Source organism: Myotis yumanensis, unplaced genomic scaffold (assembly GCF_028538775.1).
Source record: "Myotis yumanensis isolate MYYU_CA2020_CCGP unplaced genomic scaffold, mMyoYum1.0.hap1 SCAF_2, whole genome shotgun sequence".
In the NCBI taxonomy this organism is placed as follows: domain Eukaryota; kingdom Metazoa; phylum Chordata; class Mammalia; order Chiroptera; family Vespertilionidae; genus Myotis; species Myotis yumanensis.
The window spans coordinates 164,247,075-164,260,622 of NW_027223753.1; the positions used below are offsets into that span (position 1 = coordinate 164,247,075).

The window sequence follows — 13,548 nt, forward strand, 5'->3', positions numbered from 1 at the left end:
AAGGAGAGAAGACATAAAAACATAAAATCATGAAAAGTTGAGCTCTGTTGAGACAATGAATGTCATTAAAACTAGATTCAGTCACTGAATATGTAGCTTTATACTTGGAATGACAGAGGGTTTTAACACATCTTTGCATTGGCACAAGGCAGCCAAAAAAACCCCTAAGATTTGACAGTTTAGATTTTGATAAAAACTTCATATCTAAATACGACTTACAGATCTCCTACCAATTCATAGATGATAAAGGGGACATAAACATTAAACAACACTATGATAAGGCAATTAGAAAAATATAGTCTGGGGAAAACTACAGAAGAAATGATTTAGTTTCTTCAATAAATAAATAGGAAAAAAAGGAGATATGTTTGAATCAAGTTCCAAGTAAGGTCTATTCATGACAATTCAGAAACTGATTCAAACAAACTGAAAAACATACACAAAACTTATAAGCAATCAGGAAAATTTGAACTGATGATATTTAACGAGTTATTAAGTGTGACATAATGATGTTTTTAAATAGGAAATTCCTATCTTTCAAATAAATACTGAAATATATGGATGAAATCATATAATGTCTGGTGGGGGGCAGTGAAACAAGATTCATCATAAATGATAATTACTGTTGCAGCTGAATGATGGGTACATGGGAGTTGGTTTCCTATTTATTTTTTTATTTTTATTGATTTTTTTTGGTTTCCTATTTAAAAGAGTGAAAACTTTCAATATTTCACCATTAAATATGATGTTTGCTTTTGTATTTTGTAGATGACCTTCATGAGATTAAGAAAATTCCCTTCTATTCAGTTTTTAAAATGTTTTTATCATGAATGGATGATAATTTTATGGAATGTTTTTTCTGTTTATTAAAAGGATCATATGCTTTTATACCTAAAATCGCTAATGTGGTATACAACAGTGATTAGAAAAAGCAAATAATTAAAAATTGTGGCCTGGCCGGTGTTTGAGGATCAATCAGTGGTTGAGGATCAATCTATGAACCAGGAGGTCAGGGTTGATTCTTGGTCAGTGCACATGCCTGGGTTGCAGGCTTGATCCCTTGTGTGGGGCATGCAGGAGGCAACTGATTGATGTTTCTCTCTCATCATTGATGATTCTCTCTCTCCTTTTCCCTTCTTCTGTGAAATAAAAAAATATTTTAAAAAATTGTGGTAAAATATACATGATGTAAAAGCTACTATTTAAACCATTTTTACATGTACAGCTCAGGAGTATTAATACCTTCCTTCATGTTGTTGGAACCATCACCATCATCCATCCCTATAATTCTTTTTATCTTGTAAAACCAAAATACAAGACCTATTAAAAATAACTATTCTTTCCTCCTCCTAGCCCTTGGCAACCACCATTATACTTTCTGTCTCTATGATTTTGACAACTCTAAGTACTTCATATAAGTGGAATTTGTCTTTTTTTGTGACTGGCTTATTTTACTTAGCATGTCTGCAAGGTTCATCCATGTTGTACCATATTGCAGAATTTCTTTCCTTTGTATGTATATTCCACATTTGCTTATCCATTCATCCCTCGATGAATACTTGAGCTTCTTCCACATATTAGCTATTGTGAATAATGCTACTGTGAACATGGGTATACAAATATCTTTTCAAGACACTGATTTCAATTCTTGTGTGTATATATCCAGAAGTGGAATTGTTGCATCATATGGCATTTCTATTTTTACTTTTTTTAAGAACTGCCATACTATTTTTCATAGCGGCTGCACCATTTTACATTCCTACAACAGTGTGCAGGAGCTCCAATTTTCCCACATCCTTGCCAGCACTTGTTTTTTTTTTGTGTGTGTGTGTGTTTTTGATAGTAGCTATCCTAGGACGTGTGAGGTGGTATCTCACTGCAGTTTTGATTTGTATTTCCCTAACAGCAATGTTAAGCATCTTTTCATGTGCTATTATTGTTCATTTGTGTATCTTCTTTGGAGAAATGTTTATTCAAGCACTTTACCCATTTTTGAATTGGGTTGTTTTCCCATTAAGTTTTAGGAGTTCTCTATATATTCTGGGTATTAAGCCTTTATCAGATATATGATTTGCAAATATTTTCTCCCATTCGGTGGGTTATCTTTTTACTTTGTATATTGTGCCTTTTGATACAAAAAAACTTTAAATATGAAGTATAATTTTTTTAAAAAAATCCTCCTCACCCAAGGATATGTTTTCATTGATTATTGATGAGGAGAGAGAGAGAGAGAGAGAGAGAAAGAGAGAGAGAGAGAGAGAGAGAGGGAGAGAGAGAGAGAGAGAGAGAGAGAAAAGAGGGGGGGAGACACACACACACACACACACACACGTCAGTTGCCTCCTGTATGTGCCCTGACCGGGGATTAAACCCGCAACCTAGGTATGTGCCCTGGGAATCGAACCTGTAACCTCCTCATGTATGGGATGATACTCCAACCAAGTGAGCCACCCGGCCAGGGCAAGTCTATTTTTTTGATTGTTTCATTATCTACGCCTTTAAAGTCATAACTAAGAAATCACTGCCAAATCCACTACTGTGAAGCTTTTGTCCTATTTCTTTTTCCCAGGTTTTATTGTCTTACATTTAGGTCCTTGGTCCATTTTGAGTTTTTGTGGAAGGCTTAGGTAAGGGTCCAACTTCATTCTTTTGCATGTGGGTATCGTTTTTTCAGTACCATCTGTTGAAAAAGGCTGTTTTTTTTCTCTCCCTCCTTTGAATGATCTTGCATCCTTGTTAAAAAGCAATTGATTATATATGAGGGATCATTTCTGAGCTTTCTATTCCATTCCATTGGTCTATATGTCTGTCTTTAGGTCAATACCACACTGTGATGATTACTATAGCTTTGTAGTAAATTTTGATATCAGGAAGTGTGAGTCTTCAAGTTTTTCTGTTCTTCTTAAAGACTGTTTTGGTTATTTGGGTGTCTGCTGAGAATCTGTATGACTTTTATTATGGTTCGTCTACTTCTGCAAAAAAGTCATTGGGATTTTGATAGCGATTGCACTGCATGGCACCTGTAGATCGCTTTGAAAAGTTTTGACATTTTAACAATAAGTCTTCTTCCTAATCCATGCACATGGAATGTGTTTCAATTTATTTATGTCTTCTTTAACGTTTCATAGTTTCATTGTACAGATCTTTCACCTTGGTTAATTTTAGGCATTTTAATGTTCTTGATGCTATTATAAATGAAATTTTTTTTGTAATTTCATTCTCAGATTGTTCACTGTGTAGAAATGCAAATGATTTTGTTGACTTTGAATGCTGCTACTTTGTTGAATTTATTAGTTCTTTTTAAAAAAAATATATATTTTATTGATTTCTTACAGAGAGGAAGGGAGAGGGATAGAGAGCTAGAAACATCGATGAGAGAGAAACATTGATCAGCTGCCTCCTGCACACTCCCCACTGGGCATGTGCCCGCAACCAAGGTACATGCCCCTGACCGGAATCGAACCTGGGACCCTTGAGTCCACAGGCTGATGCTCTATCCATTGAGCAAAACCAGTCAGGGCTATTTATTAGTTCTAATAGCTTTTATGTGGCATCTTTAGAGCTTTCTATAGATAAAATAATATAATCTGAAAACAGAGATAATTTTACTTCTTCCTTTCCAATCTGGATGTCTTTCATTTTTTTTCTCACCTAGGATAGTTTTTTTCTTTGATCTGGCCAGAACTGCCAGTACCATGTTAAATAGAAATGGTGAAAAGCAGGCATCCTTACCTTGTTCCTAACCTTAGAGAAAAAGCTTTCACTCTTTTACTGTGGATTTTTTATTCATGGCTTTTATATTAAAGTAGTTTCCTTCTCTTCCTATTTTGAGTGTTTTTATCATGAAAGAGTATTGTCAAATGCTGTACCTGCATGAGTTGAGATGACTGTATGGATTTTCCCTTTCATTTTGTTGATGAGGTTTATTATGTTTGATTTTCATGTCAAATCATCCTTACATTCCAGAAATAAATTCTACTTGGTCATGGAGTATAATCCTTTTAATAGACTGCTGAATCTGGTTGTTGAGGATCTTTGCATCAATGTAGTCTTTTTCCCCCTTATAGTGTCTTTGTATCAGGGTAATACTGACTTCACAGAATGAGTTAGGATATATTCTCTCTTCAATTTTTTGGAAAAGTTTGAGGATTTGCATTAGATCTTTTAAAAATATTTGGTAAAATTCACCAGTAAAGACATCTGGTTCAGGATGCTCCTTTGTTGGGAGTTTTTAATTACTGATTCAGTTTCCTTACTAGTTATAGGTCGCTTTAGATGTTCTATTTCTTTGTGATTTAGTCTTGGTAGGTTTTATGTTTCTAGGAATTTATCCATTTCTTTTGGTGCTCATTTGTTCATAGTACTCTATTTATAGTCATTTTATTTCTGTAGAATTAGTAGTAATGTCCCCCGTTTCATTTCATATTCTAATAATTTGAGTCTTCTCTTTCCCCCCTTAGTCCATCTAGCTAAAGGTTTGTCATTTTTTGCCCATCTTTTTGAAGAATCAACTTTTGGTTTCACTGATTTTTCTCTACTGTTTCCTATTTTGTTGATTTCTGCTCTAATCTTTATTCACTTCCTTCTGTTAGTTTTGGGTTTAGTTTGTTTTTATTTTTTTAGTTCCTTAAGTTATAGTTAGGTTGTTAATTTGACATCTTTCTTGCCTTTTTTTTTGAGAGTATTTTTTCCATTGCTTTTCAAAGAGACTGGAAGAAAGAGGAGAGTGGGAGGAGAAGAGAGAGAGAAACATTGATGTGAGGATACATCAACTGGCTGCCTCCTGTATGTGCCCCAACTGGGGACAGGGAGTGAATCTACAACCTAGGTACATGCCGTTGACTGGGAATCAAACCTGAGACCCTTAGGTGTGAGGACTGATGCTCTAACAACTGAAGACCACCGGCTAGTGCTTTCTTGCTTTTTAATGTAAGCATCTATAGCTATAAATTACCCTGTTAGCACTGCTTTTGCTGTGTACCATACATTTTTATGTTACTGTTTTCATTCATCTCTTAAATATTTTCTAATTTCTCATGTGATTTCTTCTTTGATCCACTGCTTGTTAATTTCCACAATTTTGTCAAATTTCTAGTCTTACTTTTGATATCTAAATTCAACCTACTGTAATCAGAGAAGATACTTATCTTTTAAAATCTATTTAGGCATTTTGCCACCTATGGTCTATCCTGGAAAATGTCGCATGTGCAAATGAGAATGTATACAGGATGGGGCAAAAGTAGGTTATAGTTGTGAGTACACAAAACAGTGATTCTTGTATTATTTTCCAAACAAAGAACTATAAATCTACCTTGGCTCCATCCTGTAATCTGTTGTTGTTGGGTAGAGTGTTCTGTATGTGTCTGTTAGTTCTAGCTGATTTATTGTGTGGTTTAAGTCCTCCATTTCTTTACTTATTTTCTGTCTGGTTGTTCTATCCATTACTGTGAGTGGGGAATTGAAGTCTCCGACTATTATTGTAAAACTTTCTCCCTTTATAATCTCATGATAAAGTGAATGGATGAGGGGTTGCTTTATATGGATGGACAAAGAAAGTGATTTATTGAGATGGAATCTACTCCTGAAGACACTGTAAAGGTTGTTGAAATGACAACAAAGGATTTAGAATATACATAAACTTAGTTAATAAAGTAGCAGTTTACTCTAATTTTTTAAAAACCTTTTCTTTTTATTTATTAATTTTTATGGACTCAAGGGTCCCAGGTTCGATTCCGGTCAAGGGCATGTACCTTGGTTGCGGGCACATCCCCAGTAGGGAGTGTGCAGGAGGCAGCTGATCGATGTTTCTCTCTCATCGATGTTTCTAATTCTCTATCCCTCTCCCTTCCTCTCTATAAAAAATCAATAAAATATATATTTTTTAAAAAAGTGCTGTTTTCCACTTAGCAGGATATTCTTTTTAATATATCTTTATTGATTTCAGAGAGGAAGGGAGAGGAAGAGACAGAAATATCAATGATGAGAGAGAATCACTGATTGGCTGCCTCCTACATGTCCCCTACTGGGGATCGAGCCTGCAAACTAGGCATATGCCCCTTGACCAGAATCAACCCCATGACCCTTCAGTCCACAGGCCAACTCTCTATCCACTGAGCCAAGCCAGCTAGGGTAGTTTACTCTTATTTTGAAAGAAGTTCTACTGTGGGTAAAATGCTATTAAACAGCATTGCAGGTTATAAGAGAAGCCATTCATGAAAGAAAGAGTCAATCGATAGGGGAGACTTCACTGTTGTTTTAATAAATTGCCACAGCCACCCCAGCCTTCAACAACCAGCACCCTGGTCATTCAGCGTCACATCCAGGCAAGACACTTCACTGTCAAAAAAGATTATGACTTGCTGAAGGCTTCAATGATGGTTAGCATTTTTAACAATAAAGTGTTTTTTAATTAAGGTATGTACATTGTTTTTTTAGACATAATGCTACTGCACACTTAATAGACTATAGTATAGTGTAAACATAACTTTTGTATGTACTGGGAGACTAAAAACTTGTGATTTGCTTTATTGTAATACTAGAGGCCCGGTGCACGAAATTCGTGCACTGGGGGGGGGGGGGGGGGAGGAGGTGGTGGTGGTGGGTCCCCTAAGCTGGGTCTGCGCCCTTTCATAGTCTGAGAGCCCTCGGGGGATGTCTGACTGACGGCTTAGGCCTGCTCCCCGCAGGAAGCGGGCCTAAACCGTCAGTCGGACATCCTTAGTGCTTTTGTGGAGGCAGGAGAGACTCCTGCCACCGCCGCTACGCTTGCCAGCTGTGAGCCCAGCTTCTGAGCGGTGCTCCCCCTGTGGGAGCGCACCGACCACCAGGGGGCAGCTCCTGCATTGAGCATCTGCCCCCTGGTGTAAGTGCATGTCATAACAACCAGTCATTTGCTATTTGGTCGATTTGCATATTAGCCTTTTATTATATAGGATTTGCTTTATTGTGTTGGTCTGGAACTGAACCTACAATATCTCTGAGGTATGGATATACTTTTGTGTGTAGTGAAGACTGCTCATTATCATTAATGTAGAACAGAAATGTTCAACCTGCATGCCACAAGAATGTTTAAAACATGCAATACCTGACTATTTAGTCAAGGGCACTGACCTCTTTTCCCTTAGTGTTAACCCTTTGCACTCCAAACCATTCTGGACATTGGCTACCAGCTACTTGACGCTACTTTGCGGCGGAAACGTGCATTTACAGACCCTCGTATTATTTAGTATAATTTTGGAACCAAGTAACGTATTATAATGATATTAGACTTATATGAATTGGGTGACATCGAGGAATGTATATTTGCAAAAAAACCAATATTTTATTGTTTATAATTTTGTACAGTATGATAAGTTTTGTAACACTCCCCAATATGCACTGCAGGCTGATTAGTGCATGTTTGACAGTAATAAGTGGTTTGACGCCTGCCACCAGGTGTTTTCCTGTTAGAACACACAATGCAGTCCCGTTTTCTTTGTCCCACATCGGGAATATGTAGTTTATTGTTTAATCCGACACAAAACCCGCTGACATTTCTTGTATATATCTTAGTAATTTTATGATATTTTGATTTAATTTCTTGTGCCATTTCAAGATAAAACTTCAGGGAAACATGCATGTCTCAAAAAGTTGCGTTGAAATAAATCAATTCCCCGTAATCACTAATAAACTGCAATGTCCCCTGAGAGGGGACATCCGAGTGATATGCTAGAATTCCGATGTCCCCTGAGAGGGGACAGCGGAGTGCAAAGGGTTAAATAAAAAAACAGTGACAACAGCCAGCACAATAGTCATTTGGTGTAAATGAATCAAAATTGTGACTATTTTTTTTGTTAGATTAGCAAAAATTTATTTTTGGGTGTGCCGCAGAATTTTAGTAATTAGTTTATGTGTGCCATGAGATGAAACAAGTTGAAAATCAGTACTGCAGAATATTTCATTGTGTGACTATGTCATAATTTATGTATTCACTGATGGGCATTTGGATAGTTTCAATGTTTTGGTTATTTTGAATAGTATTTCTGTCAACAACCTAGTACATACATGTCTTTGGTAAACATCTATAAACATTTCTATTGAGTATGTATCTAGGAATGAGACTTCTAGTTCTTAAGTTATGTGTATGTCCAGCTTTAGGAGATACTATGAACAGTTTACAAATGTGCAAGTTTCAACTTACACTCTTATCAGTGTTAAGTTTCAGTTGCTCTATATCCTTGCCAACATTTGACATTTTCTTTCAGCATGTGGGTGATAGAGTTTGACACTGTGGTTTTAACTTACATTTCCATAATTAATTGATCACCATATCTCATGTTTACTAACTATTTGGATATCCCCTTTTGTGAAGTGTCCAAGTCCTTTGCTCATTGATTTCCTGTGCTAACCTTTTTAATGTCTATTGAATATATAATGATGTTCCCACTTTAATTCCTCATATTATTTATGCCTTATTTTCTTTCCTTAATCTTTCTTATTAACATTTTATAGTATTTTTAAAGACAATTTTTGGTTTTGTTGATCCTCTCTCCCATAATTTTGTTTTCTATTTCATTAAGTTCTACCTTCTTGAGTTTAATTGACTGGTGTTTTTCTAATTTCTCAAGATCTTAGATTTTCAACATTTATTCCTAATATTTGACTTCCAGCATTCTTTCCTAATACTTATGGTTGTGGCTTTCCATTAGCAAGGCTGCTAGATCCTCCAAATTTATTTACTTGGTAATTTATTTCTTTTTTTAAAAAAAAATATATTTTATTGATTTTTTTTTTTACAGAGAGGAAGGGAGAGAGATAGAGAGTTAGAAACACCGATGCGAGAGAAACATCGATCAGCTGCCTCCCGCACATCTCCTACTGGGGATGTGCCCGCAACCCAGGTACATGCCCTTGACCGGAATCGAACCTGGGACCTTTCAGTCCGCAGGCTGACGCTCTATCCACTGAGCCAAACCGGTTTCGGCATCTTTTTTTTTTTTTTATTAAATCTTTATTGTTCAGATTATTACATTGGTTTGTCTTTTTTTCCCACCATACCTCCCCTCCACCCAGTTCCCACCCCACCCTCTGACCTCATTCCCCACCCACTGTCCTCATCCATAGGTGCACAATGATTGCCCAATCTCTTCCTGCACCCCTCAAACCCTTTCACCCCCCAAGAATAGTGAGTCCATTCCCTATGTCCCTGATTCTATTATAATCACCAGTTCATACTGTTCATCAGATTATTTATTTGCTTGATTTTTAGATTCACTTGTTGATAGATGTGTATTTGTTGTTCATAATTTTTATCTTTATCTGTTCCTTCTTCCTCTTCTTAAAGGATACCTTTCAGCATTTTATATAATACTGGTTTGGTGGTGATGAACCCCTTTAGCTTTTTCTTTTTTTTTTTTTTTTTTAAATATATTTTATTGATTTTTTTACAGAGAGGAAGGGAGAGGGATAGAGAGTTAGAAACATTGATGAGAGAGAAACATCAATCAGCTGCCTCCTGCACACCCCCCACTGGGGAAGTGCCCGCAACCAAGGTACATGCCCTTGACCAGTATCGAACCTGGGACCCTTCAGTCCTCAGACCGACGCTCTATCCACTGAGCCAAACCAGTCAGGGCTCCTTTAGCTTTTTCTTATCTGTGAAGTTCTTTATCTGACCTTCACTTCTGAATGATAGCTTTGCTGGATAAAGTAACCTTGGTTGTAGGTTCTTGCTATTCATCACTTTGAATATTTCTTGCCACTCTCTTCTGGCCTGCATAGTTTCTGTTGAGAAATCAGCTGACAGTTGTATGGATACTCCCTTGTAGGTCACTGACTTTTTTTCTCTTGCTGCTTTTAAGATTCTCTCTTTGTCTTTTGCTCTTGGCATTTTAATTATGATGTGTCTTGGTTTGGTCCTCTTTGGATTCCTTTTGTTTGGGGTTCTCTGCATTTCCTGGACTTGTAAGTCTATTTCTTTCACCAAGTAGGGAAAGTTTTCTGTCATTATTTCTTCAAATAGGTTTTCAATATCTTGTCCTCTCTCTCCTTCTGGCACCCCTATAATTCTGATGTTGGTACGCTTGAAGTTGTCCCAGAGGCTCCTTACACTATCTTCATATTTTTGAATTCTTTTTTCTTTTTGCTTTTCTGGTTGGGTATTTCTTGTTTCTTCATATTTCAAATCTTTCACTTGATTCTTGGGATCCTCTAGTCTGCTGTTGGATCTCTGTATATTATTCTTTATTTCAGTCAGTGTATGCTTAATTTCTAGTTGGTCTTTTTTCATATCCTCCAGGGTCTCACTAAATTTATCGGCGGTTTCCATAAAATTCTTGAAAAACCTTATAAACGTGGTTTTGAACTCTGTATCCAGTCATTTGCTTTTCTCCATTTCTGCCATTTGTGACCTGTTTCTTTGTCTCCGCATTTTTTATGCTTCCCTGTGTTGGTAGAGTGGCTTTGTGTGCTAGGTGTCCTATAGGGCCCAGTGGCTCAGTCTCCCCAATTACCTGAGGTGGACACTCTTGGTGCACCCCTTTGTGGGCTGTGTGCACAGTCTTGTTGTAGTTAAGCCTTGATTGTTGTAGTTATCACTGGGAGGAATTGACCTCCAGGCCAGTTGGCTGTGAGAATCAGCTGTGTCTGCAGTGGGAGAACTTCTGTGCTGAAGACACCCTTCTGGGGCAAGACTTGCTTCAGTGGGGCTTTGGTGCTCACTGAGTCTGCCCCCTGAGTGTGTCCCTTATGGATCTGAGGAGTTGTAATCTGGATGGTCCCACTCTGACCACTGGGTACACTGGCTCTTGGTTCTAAGGAGGTGCTAATTTAGCCTCTGCCTAAAGCTACCCAGCAGGAGCTACGAAGAGATCTGCAGATTCCCCTTCCTTTTTTGGGGGGTTTGGAGGTGCCCAGATGAGGCCCAGCTGTGAAGCAATGCAAGCTGCTGTGGGGCCTTGGGTCTTCTCTTGGAAGTTCTGGGTCTGTCTGGCCCAGCTGCAGTTTGTTAGGTACTTTTCAGATTGCAAAGGGCCAGGGCATTCATATGCAAAAGCTTCTGCCACAGCCTGGGTGGGGCGGGGTCTTGGAAGCAACAGGGCAGAACAAGCAGCTATTGCTGATCCTCAGCCTTGCCCTAAGGGGCCGCGCGTCTCAGTGTCCCGGTAATTGCTGTAAGCACCTCTGAGGGAAAGCCGCCCTCGAGTTCCGAGTTCTGCTTGCTGCCAGACAGTCCAGTTTCTCCCCGTATGAGTCCTGGGTCCCCAGAGACCTCCCGGAACTGGAGTTCAGAGCAGTCGGGAGCTTGTGACTCCCTCGCGATTCAAAAAGACAGCCGCATCCTCAGGTGCCCGCCCCTTTCCGCGCACATGCCCGAGCCTCCGTACCTCTGCACTTTTACTTCCGCAGCTCCTCTGGGTCTCAGTGTGCTTTTCTCTTTCCTTCTAGTTGTAGAATTTCCACTCAGCCAGCCTTCCTGTAGTTCTGGATGATGTCCGTTTTGTCTTTTCATTGTATTTTTGAAGTTGTTGTCGGAGGCAGCAATTTCCGGTATTTACCTATGCCGCCATCTTGGTTTCTCCGCACTTGGTAATTTCATTAGCATTTCAAAATACTTATTTAAGCTGATTTCTCATTTAGTTAAAAACATTTATTAATTTAGGCTGATTTCTTTTTTGACCCATTCAGAAGTATAATGTATAACCCCCAAATATATGGGAATTTTCTAGTGATCTTTTCATTATTGATTTGTTTTAATTTCATAATGGCCACAGAATATTTGTTTTTAATCATTTGTATTCTGTAGCTTAGCATATGATTAGTTTTGGTAATTTTATGCATGCTTCAAATAAATGTGTAAATTTTGTTGATGTCAAATGTAGTGTTCTACATATGTAAGGTAAAGTTCGAAATATGTGCTGTTCTATATCCTTACTGATTTTTTGTTTGTTTTCTTATTCTATTACTTTCTGACTGATGTGTTAAAGTTCTCCCACTATGATTGTGGGATTTTTCTTTTCCTGTACAGTTGTATATTTGTGCTTTATATATTTTGAAACTGAGCTACTAAATGCAAATAAATGTCTAAACAGATCTTCCTGATAGAGTGAAACTTTTATTTTTGTAAAATTGCTCTTTTATATCTCTATTAATACTTCTTGCTTTAAACTATACTTTGATATAGTAATATAAACCAGCTTGCCTATGATTAATTTTTGCATGGCATATCTTTTTTCTATTCTCTTACTTTTGGTCTGTCCATAGCCTAATATTTAAGGTGTGCCTTATGAAAGCAACATATAGTTGAGAGGTTTCATACACACTATCCCAAAATATGGTATCTTGGCATACTGCATACATTAAGATAAAGGAATTTGAAAAATGACAGGTGCAGGAAGAACTCTGACCTACCCCTTAAATAAGTCATAAGATCTTCATGTGAGAGATGACCTCCCTATACCTGGAGAAAAGAAGCATTCCTGGAGGGATGCTAAGAGGAATTTGAATGAACAGGCCTTCGTAAGTTTCCTCTAGTTTACTACTCTTAACTCATATCCTATGGTCCTATCACATTTACCCGTGACTTTCTACTCTTTGTCAAACCTATAGTATAAAAGTGCTCAGGTTTAACCATTTCTTTGGAACTTCATTTCCTTATGAAGGCTTCTATGCCATGAAAAAATTAAATCTGTAAGCTTTTCTCTTGTTACTCTGTCTTTTGTTACAGCTTAGAACCTAGAAGAGTAGAAGGAAAATATTTGTTCCTCTTCTACAAAAGCAACACACAATTGTTTTTTCTTCATCCATTCTGATGATCTTTGTTCTTTAACTGGACTATTCAGTCTATCATTTAATTGATGAAATATTTGAGTTCATTTATACCATATGACTATCTGTATTCTTTTTGCCCCACCTATGTTTTTATTTGCCCTTTTCTCTCTTCTTTTAGTTTTTATTTAAATTGTATTTCTTGCCCTCTATTATACAACGTTTTATTTCTTAACTAGAGGCCCAGAGCACAAAAATTTGTGCACTGGGGGGGGGGGGGGGGAGGGGTGGTCCCTCAGCCTGGCCTGTCCCCTCTCGCAGTCTGGGACCCCTTGGGGGATAACCACCTGCTGGATTAGGCCCGTTTCCCGGGAGATTGGGCCTAAGCTGGCAGTCAGACGTCCCCCTGGCAGCCCGGCAGCCCTCAGGGGATGCCCACTTGCTAGCGGGGAGCAGGACTAAGCTGCAGTCGGACATCCTTAGCGCTGCTGAGGAGGCAGGAGAGGCTCCCACCACCACCACTGTACTGACAGCCGTCAGCCTGGCTTGTGACTGAGTAGAGCTCCCCCTGTGGGAGCACACTGACCACCAGGGGGCAGCTCCTGCATTGAGCGTCTGTCCCCTGGTGGTCAGTGTGTGTCATAGTGACCAGTCATTCTCCTGTTAGGGCCAATTTGCATATTACCCTTTTATTATATAGGATAGAGGCCTGGTGCATGGGTGGGGGCCAGCTGGTTTGCCCTGAAGGGTGTCCCGGACCAGGGTGGGGGTCCCGCTGGGGTGCCTGGCCAGCCTGGGTGAGGG

At 38.5% G+C, this 13,548-nt stretch overlaps 1 protein-coding gene across 17 annotated transcripts in view; it reads right to left on the reverse strand.

The window, feature by feature from the left end:
- Positions 1-13,548, reverse strand: part of DLG1 (discs large MAGUK scaffold protein 1) — a 274,204-nt gene that overhangs the window by 2,926 nt on the left and 257,730 nt on the right. The window lies entirely within an intron of this gene.